The following is a 13,721-nucleotide window of genomic DNA, read 5'->3' as shown; positions in this document are numbered from 1 at the left end:
ACCAATCAAAGGCAGTGGCGGCAAGAAAGAACACCACATTAGCCAGCTTAGTAGCGGCGGTCCAGTGGTTGTATTTACTCACTCTTTCGTAGTGCTTCAGCCACTCATCAACGTCCTCCTCAGGTTTTCCGGAAAAGGTACGTGGCTCTCGATAATGGGGCCAGTTGTTCGCCGTGGATGTTCCTGGCTGCTCGGTACTGCTGTCTTCAGCCATGTCTGATGGCATTGGTGGTAGGCCAGCAAGTCTACGGCTTCTTCGGTAGATGAAACGCTCCGTGGTCGCTACCCAAGCACCTCTCACCAAGATGTTACGTGCTTTGTACGCACGGGGGGTTTATTTACAGGGATCGGTACAAACAGGACTGCGGCGAAGCGTACAAACGTTCCTCTGCCCTTGCTCTTTCTTTTTCTTCACCGATCTACCCGACCGCTCTTCTTCATCTTCCGTCGACGTTCTACGAAGGCGCGTTACAATATTATTGCACTCTCGGATGAACCTTCCCATCGAGCGGCAAACGACGTTGTTGCTAAGCACGAAGCCCCTCGCTAGCTTCGAGCAGCTTTAGTTAAGCATGGCAACAGTAGCAAAAAGGTATTGCGCCTTGGCACCGCACGGATTTTCTTATCCGTGCGTTATTCGTTGAAATCGCCACGCCGCACGTCTGTTGTATCTGTTCTTTTCGTAGGTGACTGTCAGCGTTAACTTTCGCAATTTCATCCCGGGTATTCAGGTTTTTAGCTTGCATTACAATTACCAGCTGCAGCAGTCGTGGTGGTTCCGTAGCTAGGGCGACTCAGTTCAGTCCCGGCTACCATGGCCGCGTGAACATGCATGATAAGCTCAGAATGCCACAACGTGCCATGCACCACGATGCAGTACGTATAAAAATCCTCAGAGAGTTTGAATCACGAGCCCATATATCACTCGGCCATGCTGAACCCCCCAACTCGCAATCAGAATCAACCGCATTGAATACAACTAAAACCGCTGGGTGCAAAAAAAAAACAAATGCAGCTCCAATCGAGAAAATTAGCGGCTGTCAACGCGCGGTGGCTATCTTCATCACTGATGAGACTAAAATAATCTGAGGTGAACACGGCGAAGGCTAGCCATGCAGCATAACCAAGAAGGAGTTCAACACTGATCACTCGCGCAGCAGCTCACTATCGCATACGTACAATTACCAATGTGAAAAAAAAAAAAAAAACGTAATTGAGGAATTGTTTACATATAGGTAAGCACAACTATGCATGCTCTAACAAAGAAACAGGCCTACGCATTACAATATACTGGCCTTTAAGCAGCTGTACAGCTCTGGCGTAAAAGTGAATAAGCTCTAGCTTAACCATGGCAAAGTGTTTGCCGCATATCCGATAAGCTGGCGTCGGTATCCAGCCTTGGCGCTTCACCGCGGCGACCCACTGTTTACGGCTACCTTCGTCGCCAAGAAATCTGTGCAAGCTCATTAAACTTCTCTTTCTGTGCCTTTCGGCACATGCCACGGTGACGCAACTAGTCGGCATGGGGTTATTTTATTTCCGGCAGCAGCAACCCATTCCGCATTCACGGTAGGCGAAAGCGACTGAAATGTTGTTTTGCCTACCACGCGAAAGTCACTGACGACGACAGCGCCACCGCATCTTCGTGACGTAGTCGGAGTGAAGGATGTCTATAGACCCTTTACAGCGCGAGCGCATGGGCGCTGCCATATTTGATCATGTGACTCTTCCGCCATCGCTGGCCTTCGAGCCTTCTGGTTTGACGGCTTTCGGCGCGCTAGTATTCGGCTGCACGGTGCGGCGTACCCGCTATCGCTGGGGGCAACGAGCTTGTAGACAGGCAATAAACTTCATGTGAATGCCTATAGTATGTGTAGGTGCTAAAAAATGTTTAATTTAACCACGTAGTTCATTTATTGCGTCCTCCTAAATGTCTGCATTGGCTAGAACGTTTCGACAAACCCGTCAGCCGTCGACTCTTTTTTTTTTTTTTTTGCTTTTTTTATCAATTCCCTCTCTAGTGCTCTTTGTGGAAAACGTGACTTACTGTAAAACTGAATAGATTACAAACTTATTATTCCCTCAAACTTATTTTTTTTTTTTTAATTTTCTTGCGCAAAGGGCGAACGCATGCTCAGACTATGCTGGCTGAGACGCATTATGAATGTTCATTTAACATTGTGCACAATACTTACTGCTCAATATGGACGCGCGTGTAATCCCCGACAATTGATAAGATATAATTTTATCTCCTGTAAACGTCCTGGCTTCAAAAAACTATTACGCTGCTTGAAGGCCGCATCAGGCGCTCAGCGGCGTTCACCTGCGCTCGGGCGAAGGTGACTAGAAACTGCACCGGAATTCAGAACGCACAGTACGCAGCCCAAGCAAGCGGGGATATAAAAAAATCTTATCATGGTAAATTTCATCATTGGCCCGTGCATTAGTTTCATAAAAGCAGCAGTTATTACATGTATTTCAGCAGTATACCTGTCTAATTAAAGTTTGGTTTTGTTTGTGCGGTGTTACGTCCCAAAGCGACTCAGGCTATGAGTGGAGGACTGCGAAAATTCCCATCCCCTTGGGGTTCTTTAATGTGCACTGATATCGCACAAAACACGGGCGCCTGTGTTTTTGGCTCCAGCGAAAAGCAGCCGCCGAGGCCGAGATTCGATTCCGCATATCCTAGGGAATAGTACCTAATTAAAGTAAACAGATTAACTTACATGCCCACACTAACTTTCCTTCTTTGCGCAATCAATTCGTATAATTGCATAGACATTAATAGCAACGTCAAGGTACCTCTTAACGCCCTGCGAAAAAAACTCGGCAGCAGTGCAAAGACTCAATATCCAATTCCTGAGAAAACGTCAGGGTCGTTCTCGCATTGTCATGGCTACTGCCGGTGCTAAAACGAGCTGGGGCGTGAGGTATAGCCATTCTCTTCAATTCACAGGCGCTTTCTTGTCCCAGAAAGGAACATGAACTCGTGATACATCTCCCAGAATAACGGTTGCCTAGGCCATAATGTGCACCTTATCGTCTTCTGTTCTTCCGCCAATAAACAACAGGGTCATTAGCTCTACTTCCTCGCAGAATACTTCGATAATACAGATGACACCTGCATCAAAGCAGCGCTGTTTAAAAGTCAGCTGGTATTCTTACACAAGATACACAGCAGCAGTTAGCACTGCGCGCCGATGCGTTCCGAAGGCCAGCAATGACGGCCGTCCTAGTGGCGCCACCTGTTAGGGAAGAGTTGAACTCCTCGCTGTAAACATACTTGCTAGTGTGCCGATGGCGCGCGCTTGCGTGTCCGCCGCGGTGATGCCTTCCCGCCGCCACCGCGGGGCGGCGCTACCAATAGCTAAGGTGCTATCGCTCCGCGTTCGCGGCCTCGGCAGCATAGGCGGCATATAGGTCCGGATAGCGCGCTGCGCTTTTCACTGCGAAACCTGTCTCTTGACGGTTTAAGCGCACCTTGTGTCTAAAAACAGTCTTGGTGGAAGACATTCATACCGTCCTAGTACTGTGCGGAGAAAATCATACGCTCAAATAGCGCTCGAGGAAGCGTTTAACAAATACTGTCTGGTCCATGTCATGCTATATATCTGTTTTATTTATTCAGCTGAACCGGATAAGGTCTGAAGCAGAACACATATTGACTTCCTGATATCCAGCGAGAGAAGAAATTTGAGAAAACCACCTAAAGTAGACACGTTGGTTGCAATAGTTTGTTAATCTTTGATTAAACGATCGAGTCCGGGCCGGATTCAATATATTGCTATGAAATATTCCGATGACGATTTTATTTGATCTAGAGCCACTCGATTGCGATCCACGCATCGCGATTGCGGATGTAAGGTATCGTATGCATCTTCCTTCTGAGTGAGCGCTCAGTCAGCCCAGGTGGTTGTCCCGAATTATGGGAACTATAATTCTCAATCGCGATCTAACCCGGAACGGGTCGACGACGACTGTTATTGTCCGTGTGACACAGGTATCCGAAAATACCCTCAATATTTTACACTGTTCATTAATCTAACTTTGAATTTTATTTACTCTTCGGTCTTTTCTTATGGTCCATGGTATATCGCGATGCCGCAGTCAAGTGCTACGAACGTCAATACGTATACGGGCCTCATGCTTTCGGATAGGTTACGTCGACGCTTCTGCAATTCAGTCATGCTTATTGCTAAGGTGATATATATCAGGTTAGTGATGTTTTATAGCGTCACATATATGCTACAGAAAAGAAGGGCGATCTTGCTTTTTTCGTAACATATATTGCACGCGCGCATGTTAATTCAAAGATCGCATGCGACAATAAACACAAGCAGTCTGAATCTGACTTCAGTTTTTGTTCTTACTCTTTATTCATTTGTTTTATTAGGAAGTCACTTAATTGTTGCTTCATACATAAATGATTATTATGCGGTGTGCTTTCTTTTGTAACAGAAGGAAAGGCAAGAAACAAAAGTGGTGATTGTATCACTGATTCTTTTTTTTTTTTTTTACAGTCTACAATATAGTAAAATTTGAGCAAAAAAGCGCAGCAACAATAAACAAGTAAAAATATAGAAATGCACCGCTAAAGGTTTTGGAGAAAGGCCGCACATATGACACCGCAATAATTTTAAAGTAGTCTGATACCAATTTTCGGTGGTATTTTTTTTTTTTTTTCACTTGCTAATGATGCGCTAGATATTCCTGTATAATTATCCACGTGGTTTCTCGCTTACCACCGCTAAGTAATTTATAATTAATTTTACTTTCTTCACCAGTTTCGGCTTCGCGGTTTCAGCAGCCGAGCGGTTGTTGTACGGTCACAATTGTCTAGGTCACGCGCGGGATTTAAAAAAAAAAAAAAAGCTTTAACCACAGACTCACTTAATTAGCTCCTCATTTTGCGCTTTCAATAGGGCCACTTGTTCTGCGCTCCATGCCAGTTTTCTCTTAGCTCTTCTCAGAGCGCGAGAAATGTTGCAGCATTTATATTTGGCTAGTTGCCCAGACGGCCATAGACGTCCGACGGTCGACCGACGGACGTCCGTTTTCGGACCTTCGGACATCCGACGGAAGTCCGGTTACGTTCGATATAGGTACAGCGGACGTCCGTCGGACTATCGTTCGTGGATCCGGATCGCGTCCCACGGACGTCCGACGGGCAGCCGGAGGCGGACATTCGGACGTTTCCCGGAACATGCTTGCAGGGCCCGCTATTGGTGTAAAAACTTGCCAATAACATTCGTGTAAAGCTCAGCAAGCATGTGCTATGGAAATTTCAGTCACATACTAGTGCTCAATGCCTTTGTCGTGAGAGTAAAGCAGACAATAGAATATGCAACAGGTTCAAGTTTCCTGTTGTCTGCTTTACTTTCACACACAAAGCACCGAACAGTAGTGTGCAATTAAAACTTCCATCAAAGAGGCACATATGCTAGCTGAGCTTTACACAAATGCACCATTCCTGAAAACATGCTAAGAACATAGGCATACCAGCATGCGAGGTTGTAAAAAAGGCATTTTTTTGCTTTATTGCAAAAACTGCATGCATAAATAGTCTACACTAAAAAAATATCTATGTTAAGGAATGGCATGGTAAAATGCAGGCCAACTGGAGTATTAAGAATCTACTTGAATAATTTTTTTTAATTATCCTTGGCCGTGACAGCTCTTCCCTTGGGGAGGTGGCGGAGGAAAGGGTGTTTATTGAAACCTAACATTCGGAATTAGCGAGGAGATGATCGAGTTCTCTGTGGGCGGCCTCCGCAGGCCGGGATTCCAGGAGCAGTTACTATCCTGTGCATTTGCTCGATCAGCTGTTGCTGGTCTTTCAGGCCTTAGATGGAAAGAGCAGGTTGGGCTCCTCCTGCAATAGAAGGGAAAATGAAATTCAAGTTATCTGTGCTGAACTTTGATTACACATCTCCAAGGGCAACTGCCAGTTTCTCTCAATTGCTTTTTCCAGATGGCACTGTACGCATGCATCTCCATTGAGAACTGTCACATACTATATAGAAAGGTCATATAACTGCAGCAAAACCCATGCAGAATAACAAAAGATACAAACGTAATTTGACCAGAACCTGGCATTCAGTATTTTAACGTTTTTATGTCGTCTCTTTGATCATGCCACTCAGACCAAACATGGCATGTTATGCTTGCTGCTATGCACCCTCAGCAATGCCCAAGACATGGAGTGCACATGCAGAGAAACTAAGCATAAAGGATGCTGTATATGAACATAAAGCACAGCCAGAGCATTGCAGTATTACACAGGTACGCATTGGCGGCAGAAACCTGCATTTTGAGCGGTTTACCAGGCAGATTTCTAAAGTAATTGTTCCTGCTCTGAAAAGAAGTGATCAATAATAACATCATTTAAAATTGTTACCTTTCTGTTCTGTAAACTGCACATTTCGTTGGTTCCCATGTATCCCCTACCGAAGACATTCCCTGGGCGTGTCAGGGGTATATCGACATAAACATCTAGGCTACAAGCGTCTAGAAAGCGTCTCCTTAGAGCAGCTGCGACGAAGTAACTTATCTGATAACATGCAAGCTGCTGCAGCAGAATAAAGATAGACATTTGACATGTGGCTAAAGCCCAATGTGTAAGCATAGCCCGCCGCAGTGATTGCGCAGTGTTCATGCTTCTACAAGAGTTAAAAGTAATTTGTTTACCCACAGCGCTATATGTGACATTACAATAGCAAGGCTTATAGTTACACAAAACACAAAAAGCTGACAACCACAAGCTCCTGATGTATTACCGGCAGCATGCAGCATGGATGTTAGTTACTGAAATATGGTTGCATAATTCTGGCAACCAGCTGTGCATGTATGTCATGGATTTCTCAACTACGCACAACAAATTACAAAAAAATAATAGTCTTTATAAACGCAGCCAGCTGTTCACAAGAAACACTGTAGCTTTTTTATGGGGAAGGTAGTGGGCGCCAAAGAAACTGCCCCTGTAAAGGCGCCTAATTTGCCCCTATGTAATATCGGGGACAAAAGTGTGTGGACTACACAAACTGCAGTCAAAGCACATAACTTTCACATCGACCAGGAAACTTGGACCATACTGTCGATGTGAAAGTTGAACGTTAGTTCTTTCATGTGTGCAAGAGAAATAAGGTCACAATTCGTTTACATCGAGATTCTAGTCCAAAATATCCAGACATACTGTCCAGAGACTTTCGCCCCCGCCGTATAAGCCACCACTTGGGTAAGAGATTAGTAAAAGAAGTGTATAAAAGACATTAGTGCTGTTGGACAGCCATAGCCATAAAAATGGTATTGACATTAGAGTACTGCCTTAAGGCGGGGCCTAGGGCATTACAAAAGCAAGAGTTAGTGTCCGCTGGTCCTCATTTGAACGAACAAAAAGAGGGGAGGGGGAAGAAATCTACCTCAACTATATGTTTTGAGTGACACCAAGCCGCAGTTAGCATTAAAGATATCACACAGTTTTGTGGAAGATTTGGGAGCGCTTTGCTGCTTTCTTACAGGATTGGACAAAAGAGCTCACCATCTTCAGAAAGGCATGTTATATAGAAATGAAACTAGTGAATTTACTGCATCTGGCCACAACAACTTGCACACAGAGAGGAAGATGAACTGAAAACTTTATACATGAATGTATGTATTTACAACAGGTGAAACAATGACCATGATCTATGCCGAAGAGGAAAGAGACCAAAATCTAGCTCAGAATGAGTTCTCCAGGCCGCGGGGCCGTTTCATTAACTTCGGGACTCCGCCCACATTTCTCATCCCCAATGACAACGAACTCACGCATGACTGGCTAACAAACATTTTGGCATGTCTTTCCACTTTCATAAGGTTCTTCACCCTCTCCCTAATACAAGCAATGCAAAAGGGACAACAAATTCGTTTCACAACAAACGGAATTTAGAGAATGGACCTCGAAATGATTGGCTCATTAGGTCACATGCCGAACTCTCTCCCCTAAGAAATAAAAAAAGAAAAAAAAATTAGAACCCATCAAAACGGTGTCCCACGTGTGCAACCATTGCCCAAAGCTTGCACCCTTGGTGGCTCCTTTTACAGGGCAATTATTGCAATTATTGGCATTCGAGTCAGCACCATTGCGGACCACATCAGAAGAGCCAACCCACATCCTCCCGCTCCGCATCATACCGTCACTGTTACACACTTGCCCTTTTTCAACACCGCCATCTCCCACCATTGTTGACATCCAGGGTTGGAATCCTCAACGAGACCCCACTCAGCGTGCCTGCACTGAATAATTGTCACTTTTATGGGCTCCCCAACAAAGAAGAGGGCCTTACACCCTTCAACCTGACAGTGTTTTTTCTTAGAACGATAAGCAGTTCTTCCAAAAGAGGTGCTCGTTTCAAAGCTGTGCTGCCTCCGGGTGATGGGTCCAGTCAGCGTACAAAGGGCCCCTTAGTACGCTTAGTACTAAGGGCCCCTTAGTTGTATACTGTTCGTAAAGCTCCTTAAATAAAAATGAGCCCCCTACATGACACAGCAATGAGAACAAACTGCCTGTCCCCGCGTCTTCGAGTGCGACAGCAAAGTCCTTGGAAGAGGGGACTTCTTTCCCTCTCCGGCTACGTTTCCGTTAAGCACTGTAGCTGCTGTAGCTGCCTCTCTGTGCGCGTCTCTCCGCCTCCTGTCCGAGGGCAAGTGGGAGACGGCCGCAGCTGGGCATTGAACAGGTGACCCAAAAAGAGCAGACTAATAATGGTGCTTAGCATACCCACCGATCCCTTACAGAAATCATTAAAGAAATGAAAGCAACACATCAGATAACGCTACAATGTTTCTAAGTGCAAAGTCGACAACTCCAAGTCATATAAATATATGTACATCTCCGCACATTAACTAGACAGAAACAGTGCAGAGTAAACTAATAATTCAGTGTCTAGCAACACTATTAAAAGGGGATAAAGGCCACGGGGGGCTACGATTATTAGTACCGTTTTGCCTTTAAACTACAATAACATACTTGTTGCAAGCTTAAAATCAAAGATTCACACCTGTCCCACCCACAGCAATGGAACACACATCTGACTCAAGTCTGCAGAGAAAGAGCAAGCTAGACTATTACAGACGCACCCTTGGTTATTTTTCTGGCATTTCTGAGGGTGAAGAATCTGACTTGTCAGTAGCATGTATATGAATAAGAATCCTATGACAGTAAATGCATCAGATTTTCTGGAGTGGCTTTTCTTTGCTGACCACATATGAGGTGAGCTATAATTTATCCAACTTGGCCTAGGTTTATTCTATGAATAACAAAGCTATAGCAGGTACACAGTCGTCCACTCAGGCTGAACATGCGAGTGCGCGGCATGCACTTTTTGAGATGCCACTGCATCCATCGCAGCTGCACACCGTAGCGAAGAGGCAGACAGCGTGAAGTACCAGCCTATAGTCCCTCTACCACCACTGGGGTCCCAGACTAGGGACCCCTTGTTTTTGTCAGGACAGGCCCCCTCAGGGTCAGCTAGTGAGTAACCTCCTGTATTTGTATCTGATGGAAATGTTTTCCACCACCACCCACAATACGCAGCTGCGCATCATAGCAGATGTGAAGCAACAGCTCCTGGTCCTTCTATGCATAAGCCACTTTGCCTTGATGCATGCTTGCGCACCATAGTAAAGAGGCAGACGACATGACACAGCAGCTCATGGTACCTTTACACATGAGCCCCCCATTGTACTTCGATACGCACCATAGCAAATATACAGATTACGCCACACAGCAGCTCCTGGTCCCTCTATGCATAAGCCATTTTGCCTCAATACGCACCTGCGTACCTGAGCGGAGAGGCAGAAGTGAAGCTGCAGCTCCTGGGCCCTCCATGCACAAGCCACTTAGCATCAATGCATGGCTGTGCACTGTAAAGAGGCGAAGGACGTTAAGCAGCAGCTCCTGGTCCCTCTACACATCAGCCATTTTGCCTCGATGCGCATCTGCACACCGTAACAAACAGCCAGATGTGACAAAGAAGCTCCTGGTTTCTCTACACATAATCCCCTTTGCCTCAATGCACGTCTGCACACCGAAGCAAAGAGGCAGATGACGTGAAGCTGGAGCGGCTGGTCCCTCTACGCACAAGCCACTTAGCCGTGATGCATGGCTGTGACGGATGCATTGCTATTTTGCAAACTGCATGCCACACATTCCCATTCAAGCTAAGAGTGGACGACTGTGTAAACGTAAAATACTGGTTATTTACTTCAATGGACAATGACAAAAAGTAACATGGTGAACAATGTAAAAAGAATTTGCTGCATAAAGTTTGTTGAAACCAGTTCTACATCCTACATGTAAACAAGCTAAAACCTTAATGTCGAAGGGATGTCCTGTGTGTTTAAAATCATCACGCTCAAACAACCTCAACACTGACAATCATGATTCAATATTAATGATATAGATAATGATACAATACTCACTTTTAGCCATACCAAAGAAATGAGAATGCAAAGGGATGTTGCTGTTTTTCCCCCGTGGATGACAGTTTTCCATGTTCAAAGTGCTGCTTCCTGTTGGCCTACGAAATCGGCTACAGCAATTGGCATCTGAAAAATTTTTGGAAGCCTCATGCTAGTCTTCAACGAGAAAAGCATTGCCATACAGAAGCAGAACACAAATACTTTTACAACACACTAAAAGCACCAACTGCGGTGCTGTTTTTAGGATGACTAGGTAGAGGTTTTGCTGTAGCAAGCCAAATGTTAGCCTTCAATAAGGAAAGCATTCCCATACAGAAACAGAACACAAGAACTTTTACAACACATTAAAAGCATCAATTGCACAAATGCTTGTAAGATGACCAGGTACAGGTTTCTGCTATAGCCCACATCATGTGACCAGCGGTTATCAGAAGCCTTGTATGTGACCATGATGCCCTAGATTCAATTTATGGCTATCACTGTATTAACAAGCATGGGTTTAAAGCTACTTTAATATGATAATCTAAGAACAAGGTAAGAGCTTTCAGTGTGAGACATAAGCTCAGTATCATGCACTATAAGGTGCTGCATGGCTCTAGTGTAGCTTTGGCATTATGCAGTGAAGTTCTGAGGAGCCTTTAAATATCTGTAAGGACAAAGCAACAACAATTTTGTTTTTATCTCACTTTTGCTCAGCTCGTTTTTTTTTTTTTCTTTTTTTTTTTGTTTTTTTTTTTGAGCCCGCGGCTTGCATGGCTTCCCAGTATGCCTGTTTTGCATAAAAGCAGGCGTTGCAGGCACCAGAGCTCACAGCCCAACTGTATCGCGGCGGCAGTATGTCAAATTCGTGCCAGAACAGCGCAGAACAACGGGTCAAGAAAAAGACAAGTGCTGACTTTTTTTTTTCTCTCATCTCCTTGTCCGGTTGTTCTGCGCGGTTCGGTCCGACATGCATAACCAACATGCGCAAGGTGCTGTCCTGGTTTGTCAAAGCTGAAGGAGAGTACTAAACCTTTAGTTATTTAGTAGCTACAGCCGTTCCTTCTAGAAACTGTAGTTGCCGTAAAGCTCGAGAGAGAAAGATCAGCGGCTGTCCATTAAAAAACTCGCGACGTTTTCACAAGTGCAGGCATGTCGCACGATAGGCTCGAGGAGTGCAAAAGTTTTCTCGTATAGTCTTTACAACTCAGCACGTTGCGCATGGTTAACAAATTAACTCATTTAAAGCTCGGGCAGGCACTCCTTTATCAGAGACAGAGAAGTTGCGCGGCTTACTGGCGCAGCGTCCAGTAATGCCGAGAAAGATGGCCCTCAGAATTGAGGCTGCACTTTAGTTAGTCGGCGCGGAGCTATCCTGTCAGTCTCGCCTAAAACACTCCACCGTTCGGCTGCTGTCCTTACCCAGAAGCTCACCACTATCGGTGCATCGAAAGAAACAAAAGTTCGGTGAAATACTTACTTTGGAATCGGCGGGTGAACAAAGTGTGCCAGCCGCACCAAGCCACAGCAAAAACAATGCTAGCAGTGCATTACAGCCGTAGGTATTTGTAACTGCGCAGAAAATGCAGAACACGGAAACGTGAAGCCATCTTCCATGACTAAACTTCAACTTGTCAGGTGGATTGGATTGGCTCATTTCAGATTTTTTTGAGGATAGGTTCGGTTTCGTTCTTTTTGAGCTTGCTGCTTGCTGCGTCTATTTAGCCACTGATTAAAATTTCACCGAAGCATCATGATAGAAAAATGTTTAATGGTCATTTAACTTTTTATCAAAAATTTTTGATGGAAGAATTCAACGATGAAACATGCGGAAAATAAAAAAAACTGTTTAATGGAAACGCTTTCTATCGCATCGATTCGCTCTGGCATCATATAGTGCAGACTTGACGGCATTACTGATTTATACGCAGTTCAGACGAGCACAACGACTACAAACTATATCATAGCTGTGTAAAAGCAAATCCAGTGGCGGACGTATGGCGGCTGTCCGCTGGGCGAACGGATTCGACCATCCGCTTTCGTACGTACGCCGGAATTCCGGCGGACGTCCGAAATCGGCCGCCGAGTTGCGGCCGAGTTCGGTTGTCCGTCGGACGTCAGTGGCCGTCTGGGTGCATGCTTTTTCCTTCTTTCTGCGCATCTTGTGTAAGCCTCCGCTGGTATTTGCATTAAGCGCAGCTAACCCCTTCAGAGTTGACGGTCAAGCGACACTTTTTCTGCAAAATATATTCCCATGAATGATATGTGCTTCCTGAATCAGCTGGTTGCAGGCCACATTCGAGCTTTATAGATATTGTTGTATTGTACGCGCTTGTTTTTTTCTTTTCCGAGAATATACACTGTAGTGTCCACAGAACTGCATTCAGGCTTCCAAAAGTTATCACTTTTTCTATGTACAAAGTGACAAAGGTTTTTTGTTTTTTTTTTTTTTTTTTTTTTTTTTTTTTTTTTTTTTTTTTTTTAGGCTCGATAACGCGCGTAGGCTATAGATCCAGCGCAGGTGCTTCAGTTAATTTGGTCCAAGTTGCAGGTATGTAAATTGAGTCAAACGGATCCCGAGGCTCAAAGCTGCACGTCTGCTGCTGCGGGCATGAGTTCTCGCTCGGCTCTTCTGCTGCCAGCTCCTTGGAAGCATTGTCAAACCATGGCCGGTCTCGAGGGAGAGCGCGTTTCTCTCTTCTCTTACGGCCTCTCCAATGGGGTCTGTTTCCACCGCCCGCCGCGCCTCGGTGGGGTCGCCACCGCCCCACTGCTGCTCCTCCGCTACAGCCGTTCACGCGCAAGGGAAACGGGCGCTCGCTCTTCGCTCCGCCCGCATCGGTTGCAACCGGCAGGTTCTGATATTTCACCCCTGGTTCACATGCAAGCGAAAACGCTAGCGATTTCTGCCGCGGCGACGCAAAAACCTGTTCTGAGCTGTCGCGGCGGCTCGAGCGGCGAGAGCGACGTAGTTCCAACTCGTTGGAAATTTTTCGCTCTTGTCGCTGCCGCTCGCCGCTCAGTTCGCTCAATCGCTTGCATGTGAACCAGCCTTAAAGGCTTATAGGAAGAAGCCGTAATCAGCGTCTGATTTTTCGTGTATGAGCAACAAAATAGTCAATAATGCGCGTGCGCGCGAGAGCGCGCGCGCCTTCGTCAGTGCTGTCGCGCACGGTCGAATGAAGTTTCGGGTGCACTTACATCAACACTTTTTGCCCCTAAATTTTTCACAAAACTATATGTACCATTTTATGCAGTGTGCCTTTGAAAGCTGGTAAGCTGGT

The 13,721-nt window shown here is 45.5% G+C and overlaps 1 long non-coding RNA gene across 1 annotated transcript; it reads right to left on the bottom strand.

The window, feature by feature from the left end:
• Positions 1 to 5,144: 5,144 nt before the first annotated feature.
• LOC146172066 (uncharacterized) lies at positions 5,145 to 12,123 on the bottom strand. The gene is made up of 3 exons (XR_014702630.1): positions 11,918 to 12,123; positions 10,459 to 10,584; positions 5,145 to 5,872 (listed from the first exon to the last, which is right to left on the bottom strand). It is a non-coding gene; the product is annotated as an uncharacterized LOC146172066 (long non-coding RNA).
• Between the last annotated feature and the right edge of the window lie 1,598 nt (positions 12,124 to 13,721).

Source organism: Amblyomma maculatum, unplaced genomic scaffold (genome assembly GCF_055883805.1).
Source record: "Amblyomma maculatum isolate TAMU_Amacu unplaced genomic scaffold, ASM5588380v1 scaffold_14, whole genome shotgun sequence".
NCBI lineage: Eukaryota > Metazoa > Arthropoda > Arachnida > Ixodida > Ixodidae > Amblyomma > Amblyomma maculatum.
The sequence above is the reverse complement of the archived record's forward strand: the minus strand, read 5'-3'. Positions and strand labels throughout refer to the sequence as shown.